Raw genomic sequence first — 6,512 nt, forward strand, 5'->3', positions numbered from 1 at the left:
AGGTAAAAGTACACCCTGCTGAGCTGAACATAACCATAATATCTGAGGCTGAAGTGCTTGGCTTGGAAGCCCGCGGACACACCGAGTTAAACTCCGGAATGCAGTGAATTTAAAGCCGCATGAGGTGGCGGGTTGGCTCTTATCTCCTTCCATGGAGCCCATTCTCGTAGCCTGCTGCTGGGGGAGTAAGCATGAGAATTAGCATGATCACACCTCGTAGGTTTGTCATACACCAGCTTTGTTATCGCGGATCTCAAGTGTACAGATGGGAAGAAGTGTTGAGTGGCGAGGGTTTGGCGTGTGAAGTACAAACAAAGCCATGTTGAAGCAGGAGGGCGGGGTGAAAGAAAGGAACGCTGTTGTAGTTTGGGACAAGGCCGTTAAGTCCAAGGGTAAGGGTGGCAGCTGTAAAACCCGGCGAAATTAGATCAGAAATCCACCTCACCATGACGTCCCTTCATCATAGGATAATCCTCGAGACATGAAAAGACGAGCCCTATCTCCAATCTGAAGAAAATCTCTATTCCCCAGATTCTTCAGCCGTCTAATGCCAAGCTGACACGCCCTTCACGCATCTGCCCACGCTCCCCTGAAGTCTATGTGTACTTTAGATAAGCAAGAGGAACAAGGTAACGCATGTGGGGCTTTCTCATGTGCATATAGTGAAAAATAGCAGCGTGCAAAGCTCCAAATCATGAACATTGTAATCGGTTACAAGGTTGTGTAAAGGGTCACGATGGCTTCTAACTGAAACATGTTTGTTTTTGCACACAGCAAATAAGAAGACCATTTATCTGTGAGTGCCAGTGTTCTATTTGTGTCTTTCTCATGTGCGTCACACCCACTTTATGACCAAGAAGTTTACAAAGTCCACTCCACAGGATGGAAATAAAACAGTGCCAAACAGTCAGCTTCTCAAAGTGAAAGTAGGTCTAACAGACAGTGCAATGCAATGATTTAGATTACATCGTGTTTTTGGCAGGGACAGCGAAAGAAAAAGGACATTTACAAGTCACTTAAGATTAACTACGTGCAATGAACCAGCAGCACATACACTATTCATGTATCAGCTCATTTAGTGCTGCTTTTCTGTTCGCAGGCTGCAGACAGGAGGCACGGGATTGCTTGTTGCTTACGAGGATTATGGTTTTATTTTCAAAATGAAAATGACAGAAGTCAGTAATCCAATGCAAAGGAAACAAAAGAGACTGGGGATGAGTTCAAATTCATTTGACCTCAAAAAATATTGCAGCGCTCTCTGAAACGCAGGGCACGCTTCCTGGAGACGACATGGTTTAAACTATCAGAGAAAACTGTGCAACAGTAACAAAAAAAAAAAGGACACGATGAACTTTAGCTCACCCAAAACATGCAGGAGCTTAACAGCTCAATGCTCACCACCTCTGTTTCTCAGTTGGTCAGAGGCTATTTCACCGGATCCAAAAATACTCAGAGTGGATCTCACCGCAAAGTTTCATTTCCAGAGCCAGTGGCCTATTACCAGCAAAAAAGGGGAATTCATGGGAATGCCTGCTTTGTTTGTTATTCTCTCCGTTTCCCTTGTATTACAGAGTATGAGTTTGCATTCGGCTTTGGGGATTGTTTTGCAGAATCCTCAAACACTGACATGACCTGAATGAGAAATGTCTCCTATTCACTTGCCCTGAAAAGAGCATCTATGATGAAGAAGTGTGGTACGCTTGTCTTTTTCACCCTTGCGGGGAGCAGGAGAAAACATTTATCACCACTCTCCTCCGTGCAGATAAGGTGTCTCTATTTATTCAGAGTGGGAGAGATAAACCCTGAATGAAGCATTGTGGGGCACAGAGAGGAAAGGGAGAGAGAGAGATGGTGGAAAGAGGGAAAAGACAAGGAAGCAGCTTGGTTTTCAATTGCTTCTGTGTGTCCGTGTGAGCAGATGGCATCTATTGGAAAACCATCCCTGCTTAGTCAGGAGACTAGAGCTTGACCCCCTGCTCTAACCCCCTTCTAGCCGCCACCACTGCCACCAGCAGCCTCTTTTCCTGCCTCCACGTGCCCCCTGCCCGCACTAATCCATTCCCACTATGAGACCGCTTGTATAATGTTATCTAATAGGAATAATCCCCAGGAGACGGAGCATCCTATGTACAGTAGGTCTGCTCGCATGGGGCGGAAGATAGCAGAGGGCTGGGGATATATAAAAGAGCGATTTAGAAAGACAACAAGGCAGTACAGTGGTCAGATGAGGGCCGCGCCAGGGACTGAGAGATACAGACTGACAAAACTGCACAGGAGACTCAACAGGGACATGAATAGTGCTTCTGTCTCCTTGTTCTCGTCACAAGAAAGAGAGGAAAGGGCAAAGCAAACAAGAGGCAATGCTCACTGCTACTGGTGTCCTCTCAGCTGTTGATGTACAGCCTACTGTCCAGAGGTGAAGAGCACAGTTCACGTGCCCATTTCTCACTGAAATTGCCTGTGTGCAGGGACAGACGGCTCCTTGTGAGGTGACTGGGCAGATGCTGTGGCTGCAATGCTCCTGAGATGAAATGGTTTAGGGAAGTGCATGTCTACAGGGGGCTTTTTCCTCTCCAAACAGCTGTTGAGTTTAACAGAAGAGCAACTTTGCACCCAGACATGACTACAACTCATGACACATTTCATCATTCCTGCACGATAGCACTGCTGTGGGTGGTATCCAAGTCTTCTTTTGATATTTCCAAAGCATTTCATGTTTATTATGACGCTTTGGTTGTTCGTTAAGCATATGTCTTGTAGTAGTGGCACGACAAATGAAACTAACGTGTACAGAGCAGCGCTGTTCTGGGCACGGGTCCGTTTTACGCTTCCGTGCCGTATCGATAGGGCGTATGATAGACTATTAAAACTTGGTGCTCGCATGCAACGAGGTTTGAAATTGATAGCAGCCCCACTTCCCCGGGATACAATAGCTTCCCCGGAACTCACCTTGGAGGAAAAACAGCGAAGAGAGTAGTTGCACAAGCGCGAACAGTCCAGTTACTGTAGGTAGAGCCCTCTGGTGAAATAGTAAAAAAACAAAAAAGAAAAAAAAGAAAAAGAAAGAAGTCCGTGATCAAGTTTACATTTTACTCTCCTCACGCGTCCTGTGAGGGGTTTCAGAAAGGCACTATTCCGTAGGAAACACGGGCTACTTGGATTTGTCAATTCCTGTTGAAAGGCGACCCGGGCAACTCCTCAACAAAAGACTCTGTGGGTTGAATATCAGGGACTTTCTCCACGCCCAGGTGCCGAGTCACATGGTAATTTCCAGGTGTGCGTGTGTGTCTCCAGGAACCGCGGCTCAGTTGGCAGCAACACACCTGTGGGATCCGCTCACGCGTTCGCCTTGACTGTCATCGCGTTTGAAAAACCGGGAGGTTGTACCGAGGGAGGAGAGGAAGAGGAGTGGAGGAGGGAGGGAGGAAGGGAGGGAGAGAAGCGCGCACTGAAGGAGAACCAACGCGACCGGGTACGGAGAGGAATGATTCCCCTCCCACTCCACACTCACCGCCGGCGATGCAACTGTATGTGCGAGGAGACAGCAAGTAGTAGCCGATACACAGAGAGCGGAGGGAAACAAGTTGTGTCGTCTGTTCGCCGACGCACTGAGATATTTCCGCGGGCGGTGGGAGCGGTGGAGCAGCCCCGCGCTGTGGTTCCCAAAGTGTGGTCCGGAACCAACACGGGGTCTGTGGGGGTGGTTCCTCCAGGTCATTCAAGGCTAAAGGAGAAATATATTCAGAAGGAGATGTTGGAGAGTAATGCTTTTAGTTTCACTCAGGTTCCCGCCCTGCCTCAGCTTACAGTTACATAATTCTGTCAAGTCATACATAACAAAAAAGATGGTTTTAAAGAAAATGTTCTATGAAATAAGCAGTGATGGAGGAAATATTCAGTTCCTTGAGTAAAAGAACTATTATCACACTGAAAATACTCTGTTAAAAGTAAAAGTCCCGCATTGAAATGTTACTTTAGTAAAAGTATAATCAGGAAAACGTAATTAAGTATGAAAAGTAAAAGTACCCCATGCAAAAAATCTGAAAAAACAAACAAAAACCCAAAACAAAGAACAAAACTCTCAAAATTACAAAAATGACTTAAATAGGGAAAATGTACTTAAAGTATGAAACATCTAAAAAAAGAAACGAAAAAACTCGCAATATTATTTAAAAAAAATGACTTAAATCAGGAAGATGTAGCCTACTTAAAGTATGAAAAGTAAAAGTGCCCAATGCAGAAAAATCTACCAAAAAAACAAAGAACAAAATTATATATAAAAAAGACTTTAAAAAGAAAAAAAAAACTCTCAAAATTATTAAAAATTGACTTAAGTCCGGAAAATGTACTTAGTGTTTAAAGTAAAGTTTCCCAATGCAGAAAAATCTAAAAAATAATAAAAAAAAAAATAATAATAATGATAATCAAAAAATAATACAAACCAAAATTATTAAAAAAAAATTGACTTAATGTTTATCAAAATACTTGCCAATTAATTTTCTATCAAACAGCTAATTGAATAATCAACTGATCTGTAGTTATTAAAACTACTGGGTAGTTTAATTTATAACAAAACATTTTATTTTATAAACTTTTCTATGTTTTTATGAAAAAATCTTATTTTTTCTAGTAACTTAGTTTACTTTATTTGCACATACATGTACAGCAGATACAGAGAGAAAGAAATTAAAAGTTAAAACATTGTGCAGGAGAGGTTAGAAGCCAAAAGTGGCTTATGAAGATACCTCCACTATTAATAAACAACAATCATATTTAATCAATCATATTTAGAAAAAGATAAAAGTGAAGATTGCACAGTTGAAAGAGAGTTCCAGACTAAGAAGTAATACAAAATTATTAGAGATGTACAATTTACAAAAAAATTACAAATGTATCAATGAAGCATTAAGTCTTTGCAAATTAGAGTCCTTTTTAAATGTTTGACCTTTGTGACTCAAACAACGTACTAACTTTTTTAATATTTATATTTATATTTGTTTCCCTAGGTTTATGAAATTGAACTTGTTTTCTTTGAATCTGGCTTTTATGGCTCTATGCTTGTATACATACATGTCTGTGTTTGTGAAGCACTTTGGTGGAAAACCTTTTTATATGAATAAAACAAACTTGCAACTTGAAGCTTGAATAACACATTAAGTATTTTCCACAACAGACCTTTTAATTTGTCACGGTAGGTAAAAACACTGATAAAACATTAGGCCTACAAAGAATATTAACAATGGCTCTGTTGTATTAAAGTGTCACCGTAAGCCATGACAATGATTCAGCATGCACAGTATCAGGATGCTAAAACTGAAGCAGCTAAATGGAATTCGGTATTCATAAATCTGTAAGTTTATTGCTTTTCCTACTGCGACATGTCAAAACGTCTTCTGTGCAAAAGACATGTTATTGTGCAGGGTTTTGGAAATACTGAGGGGATCATGGGTTCAAATTTTCCCCACCTCAACCAGCTGATATTTGACACCATAATACCCAGTGGTGTCGTGGTGGCTGATGAGATGGGTGTGCTAGCAGGTAGATGGGTAAGTTACCGATGACGAAATTGATATACTCTACTATATATACCAATGTTTTTTGGCTGGTAGGCGGGTAAACGTGTTCCTACGTATGCCCTTTGCTACACTACCGATAATACCTTTATTTCATTTTACTTAATGCCTGAAAATAGACACATTTTTAAGACATTAACTCTTAAAGCCTGGGTCATAAACAGAGGGTCCACAACCCCTAGGGCAGTGGTTCCCAACTGGTAGGTCACAGGCCCATTCTGAATGGGCTGCAAGTAACCCATGAACATGTCAAGTTTGCATAAACACATTCATTTTTAAGTATGGTGAATTTTAGGCACAGAGCTTTTGGTCTGAAGTGCTGTTTCCTGCTGTAGAGTCCATGATTAACGGACAACTACTTGACAGAGACAGCAAACTAGCTCGATGACATGGCCAAAAGCAAAAATTATGCTGAATGAACTAAACTGTGTGGACCTTGAACTACTGACTGAGGAGAAATCGCACACTGTGGCTGGACCAGTTGGAAACCACTGCCCTAGGGGGGCTGTTAACTAACAGTACACAACATAGGCTTACTGTTAGCGATGTATCCCTGTGCAACTGTGTGAGCTAGCTAATGCTAACTAACTGTGCAGCATTTATTCATATCACATTATCCCAAGTGCAACTCAATTTTACACACTATAAGAAGTAGGAGGTCTCTGCTCTGTATCTCTTTCACCTGAGGGGTTGTTGAAACATAGAAAACCCTTGTCTCAAAGAATATCAGACACTCTTTAAAATCCCACAATGTGTAACTAGTACAAACAATACTGAAGACATGACCTCAGTGTCTGATGATAGCAACAGCCATTTCATTGAAGGTACTCACAACACTAAAAAATCCCCCGCAGCATGTGTCTATTCAGAAACACTCCACATATTTATACAGGACAATAAACAGACATCACCGTAGATGACGTTGCCAAACTTTGCTTT

The 6,512-nt window shown here is 41.8% G+C and overlaps 1 protein-coding gene across 3 annotated transcripts in view; it reads right to left on the reverse strand.

Moving 5' to 3' along the window:
* plxnb2b (plexin b2b) overlaps window positions 1–4,253 on the reverse strand; it is a 178,753-nt gene extending 174,500 nt beyond the window's left edge. For 2 of the 3 annotated variants that reach the window (XM_050072792.1, XM_050072791.1), the window contains exon 1: window positions 2,950–4,253. The gene's annotated coding sequence lies outside the window, so the exon portion shown is untranslated. The remainder of the gene's footprint in view (window positions 1–2,949) is intronic. The other variant, XM_050072789.1, reaches the window with a different exon arrangement.
* Window positions 4,254–6,512: the final 2,259 nt, after the last annotated feature.

Source organism: Epinephelus moara, chromosome 20 (genome assembly GCF_006386435.1).
Source record: "Epinephelus moara isolate mb chromosome 20, YSFRI_EMoa_1.0, whole genome shotgun sequence".
Lineage (NCBI taxonomy): Eukaryota > Metazoa > Chordata > Actinopteri > Perciformes > Serranidae > Epinephelus > Epinephelus moara.